At 36.9% G+C, this 20,214-nt stretch overlaps 1 protein-coding gene across 1 annotated transcript in view; it reads left to right on the top strand.

Annotated features, from left to right (window-relative positions):
- Nucleotides 1–1,965, top strand: part of LOC139690423 (mothers against decapentaplegic homolog 6-like) — a 242,817-nt gene extending 240,852 nt beyond the window's left edge. The window contains exon 6 of the mRNA XM_071587874.1: nucleotides 1–1,965. This exon is cut by the window's left edge and continues 1,597 nt beyond it. The gene's annotated coding sequence lies outside the window, so the exon portion shown is untranslated.
- The last annotated feature ends 18,249 nt before the right edge of the window (nucleotides 1,966–20,214 follow it).

Genomic DNA, 20,214 nt, shown 5'->3' on the forward strand with positions numbered 1-20,214 from the left:
GGAATTTTTTAAGGTCATTGTTGCCATTTTGTGAGATGTTGTCTCATTATTTTCTCTCAATCACCAAATGATTGAGTCACTCTGTATGGAAAATTTAAAAGCTAGATTGATTGCCAGGGAAGAATTCTCATCCGACCACATCAAAGCAATGCTTTGTGTGACAGCTTGGTGTCACATAGTGAGGACATTGCAATCAAGTTACTTTACTGTGAGATACAGTGCCTTGAGTAAATTTAATGTATTAAAAAGGTTGAGCCTTCAGTCTCCTTCATACTGTGTCTTTAAAAATGAAATGTATACATGAAAAAACTCTCCTGTGCCAATTTGGGAAGGAGATGTCAAGCCTTTAAATCATTAACGGGACTCAATTTGGATTGAGGACCAATGTAATTGGCCATTAATGTTGCATAAGGCGCACATGGTTAAATTTATGCCACGATGAGGTATAGAGAATGCTGGAAATGTTGAATACTTGAGATACTTATATTATTGGGAATTTTTACTCATATTGCAGCTAGGCTAAATGATCAAATTTCAGTAATAAAGTCATTAACAATATTCTTTGACACGCCATGTTAAAAAAAGTTAATGAAATGTAACAAAATTAAAAAATTTGTCGTATTGTGCAAGAGCTTTAAAAGGGTTGCATATGTAATTGAGTAGCTGCCTGCACGTTGGTTTGTTAACCAAGAACTTTAACAATGGGCCAGGGTATGAATACTTATTCTCTTGAAATTAGTGGCTGCAACCACAACTTCTATTTAGATATATTTTGCGAGGAAACTATATTTGTAAAAGATAACTCATACTTCTTGTAATACCACTGTGTAATTAACCAGAAATAATGCATTTGGAATTAGCCATTCAAGAATTATCAGCAATAGTACATTCCATTGCATTGTTGTGGAATTCCTGCCACTATCCATATTCTTTCTATGTGGGTACTTAAGAGATAAACTTGCTAAACTATGCAGTATTTATAAGTCTTAAACATTTTATAATGTGAAGTTCATTTGATTTATCAGTTTTGGTTGGTGCCTCAACTAACTTGTATGGATTCATACTAAATTGAGGGTGGTAAAAAAAATGCCTTACATTTGTCTTTTTCCAAAAGTTTTAAAAAAAATATATAATATCAAGATGGGAGGTTGATTAGACTTCTTCTCCTTGACATATTGTTAAGTAATGAGAATGGATTCATACCCAAAATATAATAACTATGCCGTCCAAAGGGAATTGTGGATAATGTTTGATGTTGTTGTCTATTGGGGTTTTCCTCATTTCCCAAGAGTGAAGCTTTAGGTGCTGAATGTTTTTCTTGGCTTTGAAGTTGATAGTGGCAGTGCAGAATTAAAAAAAAAAACCTGCTGTCTACCTCCTGTATGCAGTATGTTTCTGAATTTAATCTAAATGATATTTTCTACTGTGTCTGTTGTCAAAAAATTTATAATTAGCTGGATGTATTTGTTTTATAATATCATTGTTCATTTTATTTGTGCCCAGTGCCTTTGGTATTCTGCAACAATATTTAAAACTCTATCAAAATTTATTATAATTTTTACTGCACATTTCCTCATTTTTCCTTTCTTAGTTGCAAGGTCATGAAAATATGATGGAACAGGTGCTTGAAATAAACTTGTCATCTACAAGAATATTTTACGAAATTTTTAGAATCATGGAAAAAATTTGCAGATGTTAATATCTCAAGTTAATTTCAAAGCGTGATTAATAGTTGTTGATTTTTGCATATTCAAATGTACAGAAAATCTACTTAAAGGTTACAGATGACAATCAAAGACACACTTGGTAGGGTGAATTATATTTGCCCCATGTACATAACTGTATATAGAGAATGACTGATGGATGTGAGTAGCTGATCTGTTGTGAATTTTCTTCAAAATTTTGCAACATTGTAAAGTGTGTATCAAATGCTGAGAGGGAGCATCTCTCTCATTTCTATTGAAATAAAACTCATGGAAAAATATTTATTGTTTTTAATTCCATATTCCAACCTCACATCGCACTATTCTAAGAAGATTATGTATTTGATAATTTGTATGGGCCATCAATCATTGTGATCATACCGTAGGCCTAATGGAAAAAAAAGTTGGCTCTTGCCGCTAAGGTTAATGTTTTCATTTGTGTTTAAGATGGGTTGTTTATGCACTCAATGTATTGAATACTTCAAAACCCTAGTAATATTTTTTCTTCGTTTTAATGGAATTAAAGGAGTTTATTGAAGAACCAAAGAAATAGAAAAACCAAATATTATTAACCGAACAGCTTAAAAACTTGATTGATGTGTAACTTTTGATACTTTATGAAACCATATGATTGTTGCTTTGCTAATTAACTCGGAAGGTTCTACATTCTTTAAAAAATAATTTTGCTGAGTATAGGTGAATAGCATTTGTCATTGTGTTGACAACTATGTATATGTATTGAGACATTTGTACCCACTTGTCATGTTGATGCAATAGGGCTGTGCTAGTCATTTCACCTTCGAGTCTCAAATTTTTAAGAAATATTTGCATTGTTATGGAATAAGGAAATGGAGCATAAATGTCGTAACTTTTCAACAATAAAAAATTTGATAATCTTACTAGTTACCTTATAAAACTGATATTTACAGACAGTGTTATCTATGTTTCCATAAGTTCAGCAACGATCTATCCATATTTTGTCTTTGAAAAGCATTGAGTTTCTATATCATTAAAAGTAGCCTTTGATCCCAATAAAGTTGTTAAGGAAGGTGATTAATATGGGAAGATTATATTTAGCAAATCTAATACAAAAAATGCAAGCGATCGATTTGGGTCCTTAATTTTCCTTTATCAGTATTCCTTAACTGTGGATTTTGGGAACTCTTTGCATATTGCCGTCAATTTTTGCTGTATGTATTTCCTGACCTTTGTTAGAGACAAGGCTGGTATAGTCATAAAAATTTAAAACATCATTCTGGAATGATGTGAGCATTATTTACTCTCTGTATGATGTAGACCTTGCCCTGTTTGAAGCACTTATCAACTGGAATACCCAGTAATGGGCAAGTATGAGAGAAGTGTGCTCAGCTGATTTGGTCATGTTGAGACAGTAAAAAGAGTTGTACTAAATGGATTTATGAATTTGAATTTGAATGGTTGAGAGGAGGGATTAGACTGAGAAAGTCATAGATGAATATGGGTGGAAAGACTCCCTTGATGAGGAGTATTAGAAATCTCAGAGATAGAAAAGCATCTATGCAAAATGTACAAAATAATGTGGCATAGATGAAAGAAGTATTCAAGGGTGATGCAGTGTGAAAGAAATTAGCAAAAGAGAATAGATCCATTAAATAGCTTCATAGTGATGCTTTTTTGAGTTGGGTACCCTAAAATGGAGGCAGGGTGAAGGGAATGCATGGACACATATTTTTTCTGTTGTCACAAGGAGTCAAATATTTCAGGAGAGAGGGGTGGCTGGAACTCCATATCTTGTGGACACTTTTCCAAGGAACAAGAAGGAGTTCAGATACTTCAGTTAGGCCATCAGTTCACTATTGTTTTTGGAACGATTGGCTAGCTTGTCACACCAAAAATGAAACAATCAGAGATGACAATTGTGCACTTGAAAGTGAACAATTAAAAGTTAAATTGTATGGAAGAGCTTTCTGTGTATTAAAAGTGTTTTAGGTTTTTCTAAATCTTCATGAGCTGCGAAAATGTTGCCCCTCATGGTTAAATTGTTGAAAAAATGATACAATTTTATGCCAGCTGCATGCTTATTCTTGATATTGCCTACTTAGTGTTGCTAAATATCTTCTACCCTCCAAAGTAATTGATCTGAGAGTTGGCTTGATAGGTTAGAGTAGAGCTCACTCCATACATTATTATAACAAAAATCAACAAAGAATTCCTTTTAGAGTGTAGGGTAAAATTTTTACTGTTTGATTATAATATGGAGTGATTTCACCAAGTGATTTCAGACATAATTAAGTTTATGTTGGATGGCCAGTTCCATCCCTTCTGTGCACTGTAGATTCCATGAAAATGTTGCTGAATGCAGGCAACTAGCCTGGTTGGATTTCAGCTAGGGCGTCCAGAGGTATAACCTGAGTTTAAGCCAAGGACCATCCTGTCAGTAGCTGAATGGTCTATATATCAGTGTATCACCCCCACCCTAATATCTTATATGAAGCCCCAGAATTGCACAAAATATTTTTTCATAGGGATATGTTAGAATAATTTTTTGTAAAAACCTGAAATTAAGATAGAAGGAAAATTTAAGTAATGAAAGTAATATAATAATAAAAATAATATAAATAATAAAAGTAAGATGAAAAAGAAAATGGAATTTGAAAAAAAACATACATTGGGAAAAGGAATTAAATAATCATCTTAAGTACATACATCATGGCATAATTTCAAAACTCTTGCCATTAAGGACCATATTTATTCTACCATTACAATCACATTGGAAGAGACCTTATTGGCTTGTCTCATGATAACTCTGTTCCCTTTCTCAAGTAGGTTCATCGTGACTTTTACTTTCAATTATCAAGCCAGGAGGGAAATATTGGACTTAAACAATAGGCATATTCAATGAAATAACTACGATAACACTTCCTCATATTTGAGAATTAGTATTTCAACAGGAATGTTTTTCATTATTTAGCTGTCTATACTCACAAGAAGCAGGGGGAAAGGAATTGAATCATCTTAGCCTGATATGTTTATTTCATGCATGGTTGACTTAGTTTAATTGTTGGCTCCTTGGGTTCATTATTGTCATTGTACTATCCTAACAGTTATAGTTACTTCACTGTATTTATTTTAATACAATTCACTTATTCAGAACACTATTTATTGCCTTTTGAGGATGAAACTCCTCTAGTTTCAAATAACTCCAAATAACACTAATTGTGAAATACACGAGACAAATGGCATTCAATTATTTCTGCAGAGGTGGTTGATTGTTGAGCAGCAGTCGGTAGAACATAATTTCCTATCCCATCTCTACTTATAACCAGGAAAAGAAAAGAGGGACAAATAATCATGTCCATTGATTTACATAATGGTGAAGTTGTATTAATTACTCACATTTAACAAATTAGGTGGAAAAATTACATTCAAACTAAAATTGTATGGTTAAATTCTCTAAATTCTTAAGCTGGGTTTGTGGCCACCTTAACCTATTGGCTTGATTGAATAGTTGAGAGCCTCGACTGTTCAACATTTTTGAGCCAAAGAACATAAATTCTCAAATCAATAATAAATTGAGCAAATTATTCTCAATTTAGCTCTCCGATGAATCCTGTTAGAATATTATACTCTTGAAAAAAGAATATAGTATGAAGTGGTGAATCTTTAATTTTTATTTTACTAAAATTTCTACAAAAGCTTGAGTTGTGCTTACTCCATTGTAATCATGGGTCTTGAGTGAATCTTGCCTCATGTATCACAGAATTCACTAAATAGGGTGCAGGGTCTTTCTTATTGAAAGATGAATAGGTAATAATGAGCAAATTGGAGAAATATAGTTTTATATCTATTTTCTACACAACCTAAAGGGGCTCACAAAGTATGAATTGAATACCTGTGTAAAGGCAGTTATGCCAAATACATCCAATGAAAAAGTGCAGAAACTACAAAGTTATTTTTTATTGTATATATTAAGTATTTATGCCAGAAGAAAATAAATTAAGCAAGGAAGAAGTTGACCTCTTGCTTAATATCATGGATGAGTAACCAATAGGTGACATAATGAAAAAATAGTAATCACCTTAACAGTTTAAAATAAATGAAAGAGACACCATTCCATTCAATTGGAGGATTTTTGAAAATCATTGCATCTCAGGAGATTCATTGAACTTATATTATCTATCACTTAGAAAATGGGGAAATAATTATGATGTATTGTCAGATATAATTATTCCTGATAATATTGCTTAACATTTATATGGGAATAGTTTTATGAAATATACATTTATTCTTTGAATTTTAAGATCAAAAATTGGAATTCTTAATCTTACACGTATGACCTTCTCTTCAATTATAATTGACAACAAAATTCATTTAACTTTCAAGATGTCATTTTATGACATCTTTCCCAGCACTCAACTGGACCAAAGAGCACGTGACTGTGATTTTTTGATGTTACCCCAACTTTAACATGCAAATATCAAGGGCAGTGATGTAACTAGCCTGGGAATAACAAGGCAATATCCCAGGATCTGAGCCCTCCAATTTTACTGTTACTTTCTGGAACAGCTACAGTACAAAAATAACATATTGTCCTTAATGTGGAAAGAAATTACTCATTTAAAAGATGCCCATAGAAGATAATTTTAGAGGCCCTTGTGCTCACAAACTCATTTCCAGTCATCTAAGAAAAAACTCCATTTTGCATATTGATGATTGCACACTCTTTAAATCATCATACGATAATTATGAGTTGTCTAGTGCATGACTTTAAAGCACCATAGTATGAAATATAGTAGATCTTGGTGCAAATGAGTTCATTAGTCAACACCAATGCACATCATCTTGTAATGTACAACAATTCATTGTAGCTGTTTTTGTCGTAGTTTCATCTAATTTTAACTCTATGAGAAAATATGATTGGCAGGTAGCATCATAGGTTTCATTCCAATAATATTTATAAACTACCAAGTGCTTTTTCTTTCATGTTGCTCTGCAAGCAATTTATTTTGAGTGAGACCCTCATTCCATGATCAGTTACGTGTGATTGTTCCTGAGCTCTGTTATTAATTCATTGAAGAGCGTGCACATATATATATATATATATATATATATATATATATATATATATATATATATATATATATATATATATATATATATATATATATATATATATATATATATATATATATATATACATACGAGGGTCATCCGGAAAGTAGTACCCGTTCGTGAAATAAAGACACAAAAGTAAATATTAACAAACATAAAAAATTTTATTTGAAAGAGGATACTTTAAACTACTTCTCAACATAATCTCCAAGCAAATTAAGGCATTTGTCATAACGTGTGACAAGTTTCTGTATTCCTGCTGCATAGTCCTTCGCCGCCAGCTCATTGAGATACGCGAGGGACCCATCTTGCACAAATTTTTGCATAATGCAGATGGTGTTTAACAATTTCATGAACAATTGTTCGAGAAACATTGGGAAAATGCTCACAGATGTCATCAATTGTGACGCGCCGATCGTTCCTCACGAATTCGTCAACTGAGCTCACCAGTTGGTCTGTAATGACAGACGGTCTCTCCGAACGCTCATCGTCGTGTGTGTTCCCCCTCCCCATGTTGAAGTTGCGACACCACCGCCGAACAGACGACTCGTCCATTACATTGTCTCCATACACCTCCTTTAATTGGCGATGAATATAACATGGGCGAACGTTTCTTGCATTGAGGAATTTAATCACTGCCCTCACTTCACAACTGGCGGCGTTCTCAATTTTTTTAAACATTGTAAACAATCACAGAAACAACACAGGCAATGCTAGCGTCACGCAACTTGGCTCAGAGAAGGCAGACAAGCCACTGAAGCTATCTGACCTCGTCCAGCGGCTACTCGCGTCGTCAGCACTTCATGCGGCACGAACGGGTACTACTTTCCGGATGACCCTCGTATATGTATATATATATATATATAACACTTTTTGAAAGTCTCACAGACGTGAATAATAATGTATAACACTTAGCACTAGTGGACGCAGACAAAAACACAGAAACACACAAAAAAGAGATAGGTTGGTCTATCCGATCTCCTCAAATCAACAAATCCACTCCTTAAATCCCCAACCCGTCCTAAAACCACTCCCACGCCATGCAATAAACCCAGATGTAAAACATGCCCTATTTTCAAAACCAAAATCCCATCCCTCTCCCACCCGCTTTTTAACTCTCTCCCACCAATTCCCTCCTCTACTTGCACTTCTAGCAATGTAGTGTACCTTCTGAAGTGCCAACTTTGCCCTGCCTATTATATTGGGCAAACCACCACACCCCTCAATATCAGAATCAACAACCACCGAGCCTCATGCAAAAACTCTTCCTTAATTGACATGCTCCATATCCCCAAACACGCCTCCGAACACAACACTCCCTTTGATAAATGCTACAGTGTATCCATCATAGCATCCCTCCCACCCTCTGATCCTCCACTAAAACTGAAAACACTAGAGCAATCCTTCATCTGGCTCTTGGAGTCCGGGAACTGGCCAGGAATCAATATTAGGCACTAATTACCCTGCTCTAATTATATTTTCATCCCCCTTCCACCCCCATCACCTTCTACATTTTCCCCACCCTTCTAACGCTGCCCCTCCAAACCCATCCCTTCGGAATTCCCTCCCCACCTTCCCCTTCCATCCATCGCTCCAGCCATCGTTTTCCCTTCAGTTCTGTCCCTCTCTTCCTTGAAAAAGGTGGTTTTGACCACCGAAAATTCAAAAAATAGTGAGTCTCTTTTTTGTGTGTTTCTGTGTTTTTGTCTGTGTCCACTAGTACCAAGTGTTATACATTATATATATATATATATATTATATATAAATATTTTTTTAATGCTTTTGTAGACTTAACACGGAAGTGCCAAATAGTACATTACACAGTAACAAACAATATAGAAACACAAGAAAAGGATCACTCACACGTTATTTCTTGATAATTTTGACGGAAGTCTACTCTGTCTTCATCGGAAGATAGAGAAGTATATATATATAATTGGCATTAATAATATTATGAGTAGAGTAGAATATAATATTTTAAAAACTATTATTAATGGCCTAGGGCCCTGCTTAGACCTAGTAAAAGTACTTTCTAGGATTTGGTTGCCAAGGTAGCCTCTGGATTGCAAGGTTAGTAGCAAAATAAGCAATAATACTTGCGGAATAATAGGTTATGGACGTTAAGTAATTCCACTATTAAGGTGTAGGGGTTCTTCCTTATTTAAAATAGACTGCCTAATGATGGAAAATTCAAAGATGTTGCAATAATTTGCCAATAAGATCCAGCAAACAATTAGCCCAAGGAGAGGATGGGTAATGGACCTTCTTTCTGTGAGTGAAGGTAAAGACCATAGTAGCCAGTACAACAACTTTCCTTTCACTAAGTACCTAATACTAAGTAACTGTAACTTAATCTATACATACTTATATTTTGAAGGACATAGCCATCAAAGTGATCAAACCAAAGGTTGGTTTGACAGGTGGGGGTAGACGTGAACTAATAAAAGCCCAATGGTAAATGACATTCACACCTTAAGGCAGGAAGGACCAGTTAGTTCCTTTCCCTGTGCCTCCTAAAATTTCCCAGGAAGATCTGATACCAAAAATCACACAGCTTGGGTGAAGTTGAGAGTGTCCTGTGGGATCACCTGGAATCATACCCTGGCCCTCCATTCTTTAGCATAGTAATCTACCACTCTCCCCACAGTACTTAGTTAACTCAACCTTATAAATACAAAATTATAGAAGATTTGATAATAATCAGTATGAAGAACAATTAGGTTTGGCAACAATAAATGGTGTATGGAAATTTAAAATCTACTGAAAAGAAGAAGAGTAAGGCTGTAATATTCATGGCAGTGTTTAACACCCTAAATCATGGGAATACATATGTATTCATTGATTGCAAATTTCACCTACCAATAGTCAAGAGTCCATTAAAAATACTAAAATCATTGCCTGGTAATGAGTGAAAAACCCAGACTGAGCAGTACAAGTTGGTGCATACATATTCTAAATTAATGATTAATTGGAAGGTTCTGGGTAAAATGAAACCTCTCCACAAAGGGATAAAAGGATGAAGAGTTGAGAGAAGGAATGAATTTTGCAAGAGTGAGGTGAGTGAAGGTGTTCATGGTTGCGTGCAAAATCAACATACTGTGGTATGTGAGATTATATATTTAACTGAACTATTGATGCCTCAATGCCTCTTGAACAAAATATTCACACACAATACAATTTAGACAACCACTTCTCTTATGAGTAAAGGAAGTTTGTAAATAATACATATCTTGGTGGAAAATGAGCAGGCTATTGTGTAAATAAGAACCTCTTCATTGGGTTTATTTCTGGAATTATGCAAATTGTTGGATTATTAATTACTTTTGTGATGCAGCAAAAGTAATAAATAATTTAATTGAATTGCTAATACTGTAATCGCTACTGTAGTACTATATTTAATTGATAATCCATCTCTGATCATGTTGGAGGGAATTTATTTTATAAATATTATTTACAGGCTGAAAAATCACTTTTTATCCTCTCTTTATGTAGGAATATACTCCAGTATAATCATCATTTCAGCTACCTACTAATGTGCCATACTACTATTACACTTCACATGCTTGGCCAGACCTGTTGTTAATTTATTACATCCATTGCTTCCACACATGGAGTTTTTTCCGGCATATCTCATTCAAAGTTCTATGCTTTATTCATAATTGTGGTACTTGTAAGAACTATGGCCATGAAGAATGTTATGAAATGAATTGTAATGTGACTTCTCATGTATCCTTGACTTTGGGGATTTTGTTAATGTTTTGGTGCTGTAATAGTACTGAAAGTGAAAGAGAAATTTACCAGTCAAACTTATCAGTGGAGACTAGTTGTGGGTTTAAAAATTTTCAAGGGTGGAGGGGAGGCCAATTTCTTATTATGATATTGGGTAGTCTACTAATTGGGGTTGGTATTGGATGGATACACTGACTAATAACTGCTTTATTTCTCAGTCTTACTTAATATGACACAATGCAATAGCCTGCATTACAATAAACCTTTCTTCAATTCCACAAAACTACTTTCTGCCCCCCTTCATTCTATCCAGCTTGCTCATTCTTTCCTCCTCCTGCATCATCTGCTCATAGTTCTTCCCTCTATTTAGTTCATCCCCTCCCATCAGTCTCAACATTCCATCATCAGTCAAAATCCCCAGCATATACTTTTCTTGCCTATTTTAGATTTGCTCCAGCAACCCTCTCCTATCCCCTACCATGGTAGTACTTCTGATTTGTCTTCCTTTCCATTTATTTTATTTTTTCATCTTTCTCTACACTCAAACCTATCATTTCTCCTACTATCTCAAGAGTCTCCAAAGCTACACCAATAATCGTAGCTCAATGATCAAATTTCCATGCCACAAGAATGCTTTTCATCAGTTTTCACTCATCTTTTCTGAATATCTTTACTCTGAGTCCTGGGAACCAACTCTCATCTTTTGCAGAAGCTTCTTTGCCCAAAGCAACTCTTCATCTTATATCCTTGCTGCTTTGATCATCTTGTCCAAAACACTTATTATATATGCAAATTGTTCTACATGCTCTATGCTCTGATTGTAATATTTAACTTCCTTCATCCCTGCCTCCCCATTCCTTGGAAGCCTCATTAGCCTTGCTTTACTTACATTAGTTCTCATCCAATATATATATGAACAAAAATCATTTTACAACCTTTTTTCTGTGAAGAAAGTTGAAAATCATGTTAAATGTGAAAATAATGGCAATGATTAAGAGACGATAACATACCCTACCATAGATTATTTAGTTCTGAGGGAATGGCAGGTATTAAAAATTAATTCAGACCTATAAATAATGCTAGTTTTGAATTTAATTAAAGCCAAAAGTAGTCCTCAAGTATTATTTCTGTTCCCTTGGAGATTTATGTCAATTTAGAAAATGTACATCTATCAAAGTACCTTGATTATGAAAATTTGGATGAGCAATGGAAATTAAAATTTTTTCGTTTGCATATCTATATGTGTATTTATAAAAATTCCTTATGGTGGAAACACTCTGACACGTTTAGGTAAAAACTACACATTTACCTGCTTTTTTATGACATTGAAGTCACAATGAACATTGCGAAAGGATACTCTGTAGTCCAAGCTATTTATAAATTTTTGAATAAGGTTTGAGAGAATGTAAGATAAAACATGGAAATGGTGAATGAGTTTAAATAGTAATGGATTATTGCAATTACACTTTGCCAATACTAGGTGGTATCTTCAGATGGATTCTAACATATTGTGAGAAAACTAAAAGAGAGATAAAGAAGTGATAATTAAAAAAAAGTGAACCTGTACTTACATGCTTTACCATAGTGAATTTCTAAGATCTTTAAAGGAACAAGATGCATTGATGAATTATCATGCATATAATATCGCAGAGTAATTTATGTTTTAAAAAGTTCATCTGTCCATGAGCCATTTAAACACATTAGTCATTATAATGGGATGGGTTATAAGGAATATAAAAGTATGTATGCAATATTAAGGATTTGTCCTGTAATAATGTATTGGTCTTCTGCTGGGCGAGCCCCAATTCATGTTAATTGGGTCACTATTGCCACATTTTCAGAATAGTTTTTGATAAATAGGATGAAATTGTAACCCTTGAAATTTGCTTTTATAAAGGTGGTATGAAAAATAAAATCGCAATTTTAAAATTAGATGCCAATTAAAATTTAAAGGCCATATTTCTATGAATTTATCATACCATGGTGCTGTGAAGTGGAGAGAGATATATGAAACTTTGTAGAAATGGATGGCAGACCTTTTGAAGCACTGGAAAAGAAATATATAATCTGATTTCTGAGATAAATATCTGATACCAGCACTATCTTTAATAGGCATTATATTTGATCAAATAATTGTTTATCAGGTTATTCCCCAGGTGTGGTCACTTAAGCAAATAATTTCCTAGTGGTTGCATCACAATTTGTTAGGAATCCACATCTGTTGATAAATATTTTGTCTACTTTTTTAGATGCTTGCATTTTTTGTGATGAAATAATACTAAGATGAACAAAAATTATTCTTGACTGGGCATTACCATCCATGGAGAACTCTAACTGCTCCTCTGTAATTAGGTTCTAAAAGAACAAAGTGATACATAAGTACCTACTCATCAGTTATTTTATCCTTACTTAAATGACATGAATTTTTTTAAAGTCAGTAGCAATTACAACCAAGCTCATTATATGCAATGAACATTAAGCATATATGTAGTTAACTAAGCCTCATGCGGTAAAACAGAGAACACTCAGGACATCTTGTGATTAAGCATCACCTACGTATTTTGCATACCTGCCTATCTATGTATCTTGTCTCCAAAAATGTATTATACTCTCACGAATCATTTGGACTTATGAATATCCAACTTGCCATAAGCTGTTACCGTACCCTAACCCCTCTTCTTAAGCCCTTCCTAAGAATAAATCTTACCTCAAAGGTTTGGATGGGATTTTGTCAATAAGCTGCCAATTGCTGATGTCCTCATATTTTGATACCCTGAAAAAATCTAGCTATTTTTATATTCTTTAGTAACAGCCATACTAAAAATCTTAGTCTCTTATGCCTTCATCCAGCAGAGCACAAAACTGAATTAATTATCTAATACTTGGGAGATTGAGATGTTGCAGTGGCTAAGGTACTGGCTTCCCTGCCAGAGGGTCCAGGTTCGAATCCCCGAAGCAGATAGTTTTAGTAGTATCTTGGTACACATATATTTTTCAGTAGTATCCTGATCCCTACTTGAGGTGCTTTGTGTAGAGCATTTTGAGTGAATATGCCGTCTGTCCCCTTGATGCCTCTCATTAAGAATAAGTTATTGCCAACACAGGGTTTCTCTCCATTTTCCTCCTTTCTTATCCATCCTTAATGATGCAATTGATGTCAGCTGTCAGTTACCCTAAAGATACTACTAGCTACTAATCTAGTAAATCTAGTAATTTCTATAAAAATACACAACTCATGAATGAGGACAAACAATTGGGCACCTACTTATCCCAAGAATAAATGAATTTTTAATTAGATTTTAAACTATAACTAAGTCAAGGTATTAATTGGTAATCAAAATGTCTGGCTATTATAGTATCTAAAACATTTGAAGACAAAAACTGGTTATATGAATATTTAAATTTTAATTTTTCAATGATATATGTATACATTTAAGACAGAATGCCCAATCAAAAGTAACATACTACCTTGATCAAAAATTTCCCGGAATTTATTCAGAAAATTAAAAATACAAGTTTATTCATCTAAATCTATATTGTCCCCTTCAAAGTAATCCCCATCGACTGCAACACACTTATGCCAGCGCTTGATCCAATCCTAGAAACATTTTTTATATTCGGTTTTCGGTATGTCCATCAGTGCTTCCTGCGATTTTTCCATTACTTCCTCTCGGCTGCTAAAACGCGTTCCCCGTAATGGTTTTTTAACTCGATTGAACAGAAAGAAGTCACAGGGAGCCAAATCAGGTGAATTCGGTGGCTGTTGGATGGTATTTGTTGCATTTTTCGTCAAAAAATTACGAATAATGATAGCACTGTGCGACGGTGCGTTATCATGGTGCAAAATCCACGAGTTTTCTGCCCACATTTCTGGTCTCTTTCGGTGAATTGCTTCACGCAAACGTCTCATAACGCCCAAATAATACTCTTTGTTTACTGCCTGGCCTTCTGGCAAAAATTCATGATGCACTACACCGTTGTAATCCATGAAAACCGTCAGCATTGCCTTCTTTTTTGACTGAAAACGACGTTGTTTTTTTGGTCTCGGCTAATTTGGTGAACGCTATTCACTTGCCTGATGTCTGGATTGCGTGTCGTAGGTACTCATAAACCCACGTCTCGTCTCCAGTAATGATCCTTTTGATGAATGTGGGATCGGATTCAGCCTCGCAAATCATGTCTTTTGCGACGTCAACACGGTCTCTTTTTTGCATGAAATTGAGGTCTTTTGGCACCAACTTTGCTGCTACACGACGGAAACCCAAATCATTAACCACAATGTCTTGGGCGGATCCATAGGCAATGTTCAAGTCCTCCGCTATTTCTCTGATGGTTAATTTGCGGTTATTGACCAACATTTCTTTTACTCTATCAATTTTTTCACCGACTTTCGATGTCGATGGTCTGCCACTGCGTTCATCATCTTCGATTGACTCACGACCACTTCTGAACCGCTCGTGCCACTGGTAAACGACCGTTTTTTTTAGAGAATCGTTGCCGAAACACTTTTCCAACATTTCCAACGTCCGTGCGCCACTAAATCCGTTTTTTACGCAAAATTTAATACAAGTTCGTTGTTGCAAATTTAAATCCATTTCTGCAATTGTAAAAAATCGCCAACACACACAGAGATAGATGTACTCTTGGCTACGTAACTTTTGCAAATGTCAAGTTATGACACTAAGATTTAAAGGGAATATCAACAACAGATGTACCAATTTAACAAAAAAAACAGAACTCAAATCGGAACGATGGGGGCGCCACACGGTGGTTATTCCGGGAACTTTTTGATCAAGGTAGTATATGTATGGACGTAATTACTAATTAAATAATTTGTGACCCCTAGCAAAAAACAACATCCTACTCTACATCAGGTCCCTCTTCAGCTCTGAGTACTTTCTTCCTCCCTTCATCCCGTCCAACATCCCTATCCTGTTCCTTCCCTTTCCTCGTTTGCCTAACATTCTCCCCTCAATTACAGTCTTCAACATCCCGCTGCCGGTCAATACCCCCTTCAGCCACTTTTCCTGCCTCCATAGGATTGCTCCCAACAAACCCCTCTCTTCGCCCACCATACCAAGTACTTCCTCATTTGTTTTCTTCTCTGTCCATTTCACCTTCTCCATTCTTCTCCACACCCACATTTCAAAAGCTATGCGTGCCACGAAACGCACTGTTCTTTTCCTGTATGATGCTGTATGAATTCTAACCACTGCCATTTCCTCTTGTGTATTGTCTATTTCTCCTTTGGTGGGTGAAACAGCCCCCTGACGCCATCTCTTGGCTAAAGAATCGGGGCGCTTGGCGACATATAAGACCCACGGATCTCAGGGCAAATTACATATCCTCGATAGCTCAAGTGGTTAAGAGCATCCGCCCGGCAAGTGGAAAGATCCGGTGTTCGAGTCCCGGTTGAGGAAATATTTTTACTCTTGTGATCCGTTCGATTCCGCCTTCCCCACCTCGATTGTGTTCGTCCTTTATATGTGTTCCTATCCCTTTTCCTTATATATGTTTCTGTATATATGAGTATTTATTCGCCGTTTGGCGGGATTTCGTGTTTGAATGTATATATATATATATATATATATATATATACATACACACATTTATTACACACACACACACACATATATATATAATTATATAATTATATATATATATATATATATATATATATATATATATATATATATATATATATATATATATATATATATATATATATATATATATACGATTGTACGGAAAAACTCACACGAGCGGCACAATAATGGGCTGACACAATATAACACAAATAGAAAAGAATAGACACATTTAAAAGAACACTCACACGGTAAATTGTTCGAGCTTTCGGCCTTCTCAGAGGCCTTCTTCAAGAGAGACTGAAAATATGCTATTGCAGAGGAGAGGGGAAAGAGCTATGGGCGTGGAGGGGAGGTGTAGAGGGAATGCTGGGAGGGAAATTAAATATGGCGGTTTAGGGTGGGAATTTTAAAGGAACGGAAGGATAGTATGCAGGCGGATTCACGAGTTCTCACCTCTATGTTGGTGACTGAATCAGGTAGGGATTCTAGGATGCTTAGAGCAAAACACTGGTCGAATGAAAGGTTGTGGGAATTGGCGTGTGAAGGGATAGGAAGAGAAGAGAGTGAGGCAGAATTGCAGGAGTACCGGTGATTATTCATTCGGATGGATAAGGGGGTAATGCATTCACCTATGTAAAAGGAAGTGCAATGCTTGCATGATAAAAGATAAATAATATTTTTTGAGAGGCAATTAGCGTGGGAACGAGGTGAGGGGGCTATGAGGGGATGTAGGGAGAGGGGAGTAGGCATAATAAGAGGACAGGTTTTACATCGGGGGCGGTTGAAAGTTGGGGAAATATTGGGAAATTTGTCACGGGGGGGCGCCAAAGGGTTGGTGGATCTCAGAAGGTTTTTGAGATTGGCGGGTCGTCTGTATGCGATAGATGGGCATTGGGGTAGTAAGGATGAGGTCGCGTCATTGTCATGTAAAATTGGAAACAGTTCTTTAAGGAGGGTTTTCAGTCTGTGTGATCCGGGGTAATAGGTGGTGCAAAGGTTGAGTCCTGCGTCAGATGTGGGCTTGTTATTGTGTGGTGTGTTTGGTCGGGTGGAACGGTGGATTTTATTTCGTAGTAACTTTTCTGGGTAACCGCGTTTGAGGAGTGCAAGGTGTAGATTGGCAAGGTATTTGTTGAGAGTGGCTGTGGTGTTGCAAATTCGGTGTCCGCGGATAGAGAGAGAGTTAGGAATCGAGCGTTTCGTGTGTTGAGGATGACAGCTTGTGTGGTGTAGGTATTGCTGATGGTTAGTGGCTTTGATGTGTACTGAAGTAGTGAATTTGTTGTTTTGAAGTGAGATGTCTGTGTCAAGAAAGGTGATGGTGGAGTCTGAAATGGAAGAGGTGAATTTAACAGTGAAAGATGAATTTAAGGCGGATAAGAAATTGTTGAGAGAATCAGAGCCATGTGTCCTGAGAATAAAAATATCGTCTATGTAGCGGACCCAGAAAAGAGGTTGAAGGGGTTGCTGTGACAGGAAAGTCTCTTCGAGATGGCCCATGAAGAGATTGGCGTATGATGGTGCCATCCTCGTTCCCATCGCTGTGCCTTTTGTCTGTAGGTAAAAACAATTTTGGAAAGTGAATGCATTTTTAGTTAGGACGAAAGTGGCAAGATTGAGGAGAAATTCCGTTGAGGGGCGCTGGGGTAGGGGGCGTAGAGAGAGATAATGCCGGAGGGAGGATAAACCTTCTGCATGGGGAATAGAAGTGTAAAGTGAGGTAACGTCGATAGTGGCCATTAGTAGGTTGGGTGTGGAGGGAATAGAGACGGAATTTAGACGGTCGAGGAAGTGGTACGTGTCTTTCGTGAAGGAGGGCAAGGAGAGTACAAGTGGTTGTAGGTGGTGGTCAAGGAATGCGGAGATTCTTTCGGTGGGAGAATTGTAACTGGAAACTATAGGACGACAGGGGATGTTCAGCGCTCTATCCACTGGACTTTCAAACTCCTAGATTATATATATGTAACACAAATTTACTCAACAAAGCCTTTGGAAATCCTGTTGTTGGCCAAAGGTCCCTTCAGATACTCTTATTTTATTTATTTGAATGAATTTTGGTTTGGCTGTGGTATTACTTGTTGCTGAAGTAATGGATTTATTGAAGCTACCTTGAGATCAATTAGGAATGATGTAGATTACATCAGAATGACCTTTGAACTGCCATCTGCCCAAGAGTGGTTGGGAAGAGGTCAAAAACCCTACCTGAATCAAATGAGAAGTTAATTAATGAACAGAGCTTGTAGGCAGCAGCTCTAATTAAAAAAAAATGTGTCTGTTAAGTGGTTAAAGGGGTTCCTTTTTGTGAAGTGACAGAATGGGAAATTTAACAGGGAATTTTGTGTGCCATCCCAGTATGTGGCAATGACTCTTTTATGAAAGAATGTCACTGCAGTGGATCTGTTGTGTTGGGTAGATTCCATTGCATCCCTCAATGTCCTTTTAGTGTGCTGGCTCTTTCTTCATGTCTTCCATTGTGGAATTTTTTCTCTACTTTCTTAGTACCAAGTCATCTTATGGCCTTCATTGATGGCATATCATGCTAGAACTTTGTTGAATGTAGCTGCATTGAATGAGGTGCCCTTTATGGAAGACAGAAAGTAGGAAATATGATCATTAAGAGTGATATGCTATTTCCTGAATTCAGTTCATCAGCTATCATTCGGACAGTTTTCCGACGATCGGTAAGGACAAGGGACCACACACGATCAATGTGGTCGTCAGTACAGGCAGTTGAAGGTCGTTTCGGCCTTGCATCATCCTTTTCATCTTGTCGGCCATCTTTAAAACGCTTAATCCACTTGAAAACATGCTGATTCGTTGCTCCGTGATTTCGTCAATTTCCATTTTCAACAAAGAGTAAAAACAAAGACAACAGAAAATAACATGACTGGCACCATACGCACAGCTCGACGATCCGCCAAGCACAGACGGCTTATTGGGTCTCAGGCAACTAGCGCCGCTAGTGGGCGGGGCTATAGTCCGCATCATGGCCACCAGATTGCACCAGTTCGTGTATTTATTGCACAGACTATGTAAACAAGGAGTGATCAAAAAAAGACTGGACTGATGTTATTCTGCGCAAACCGTTCCACAGATCGAGACGAGTCACAGTGCGCCATCTAGCGATACATCTCACGACTAAAACGAGAGGTGTTGCGTTTGTTTACGTCGAGTCGTTACGCAGCAGCAGCAGTACATGTCGTGACCTGTTCGTCGCCGCGTGCAACGGCAGCAATGAAGGAGCTAGAGGAACAGCGTGTGTGTGTGAAATTTCGTTTCTAACTTAGAAACATGGAAATTTTGTTTCAAACTTGGCATGATTGGAATTTGGAATGATTCAGCAAGCCTTTGTTCGTGAAGCTATGAGTCAAAACCAGTGTTTTGAGTGATGCAGTCATTTTAAATCGGGCAGAACCTCAACAGATGGAGATCGTGAACGGAGCCTTCCACTTCGACAGACCTCAACCATGTAAAATTGGTGAATGATTTGATGCGGGCTAGTCGCCGTTAAACTTTTACGGAGATAGCCGAGGAAGGGAAAATTAGACGTGGCTCCATCAGACTTTTTTTGTTTTCCAAAGTTAAAATCAACCTTGAAAGAGCGCCGATTCGACTCTATTGAGGACATTAAAACTAATTGTACGGAGGACCTGAAGAGGATCCCTAAGGCGACTTACCAGGCAGGGTTCGAGAGCTGGAAGAAACGTTGGCAAAGGTGTGTCATCAGCCAAGGCATGTACTTTGGAGCGACACGTTCGATTAAGGTGTATCCGTCGAAATAAACAAGTTAAAAAATCAGTTCTGTCTTTTTTTGATCACACCGTGAAAATATAAATATACATATATACATTATACAGGGTCCGTGCAATAAGTATCGTGACTGGTTCGCTGTAGTCTCAACGGAGCGGTGGATGGGGGTCCGACCAGTCGACTCGGTAGAGGAGTCTCCCACCACTCAGGCGCACTTTAGTTCAGTCGCCGCCAGGCGTGCGTTGAGTCAGGAGGTGGATTTTTGTGACGCGTGATTGTTTGTGGTGTCGTCGCGCCAGCATGGAGCGCACCGTCGAGCAACGCTACGCTATGAAGTTTTGCATTAAACTCGG

Source organism: Hetaerina americana, unplaced genomic scaffold, assembly GCF_022747635.1.
Source record: "Hetaerina americana unplaced genomic scaffold, ioHetAmer1.1.p SCAF_3, whole genome shotgun sequence".
In the NCBI taxonomy this organism is placed as follows: Eukaryota; Metazoa; Arthropoda; class Insecta; order Odonata; family Calopterygidae; genus Hetaerina; species Hetaerina americana.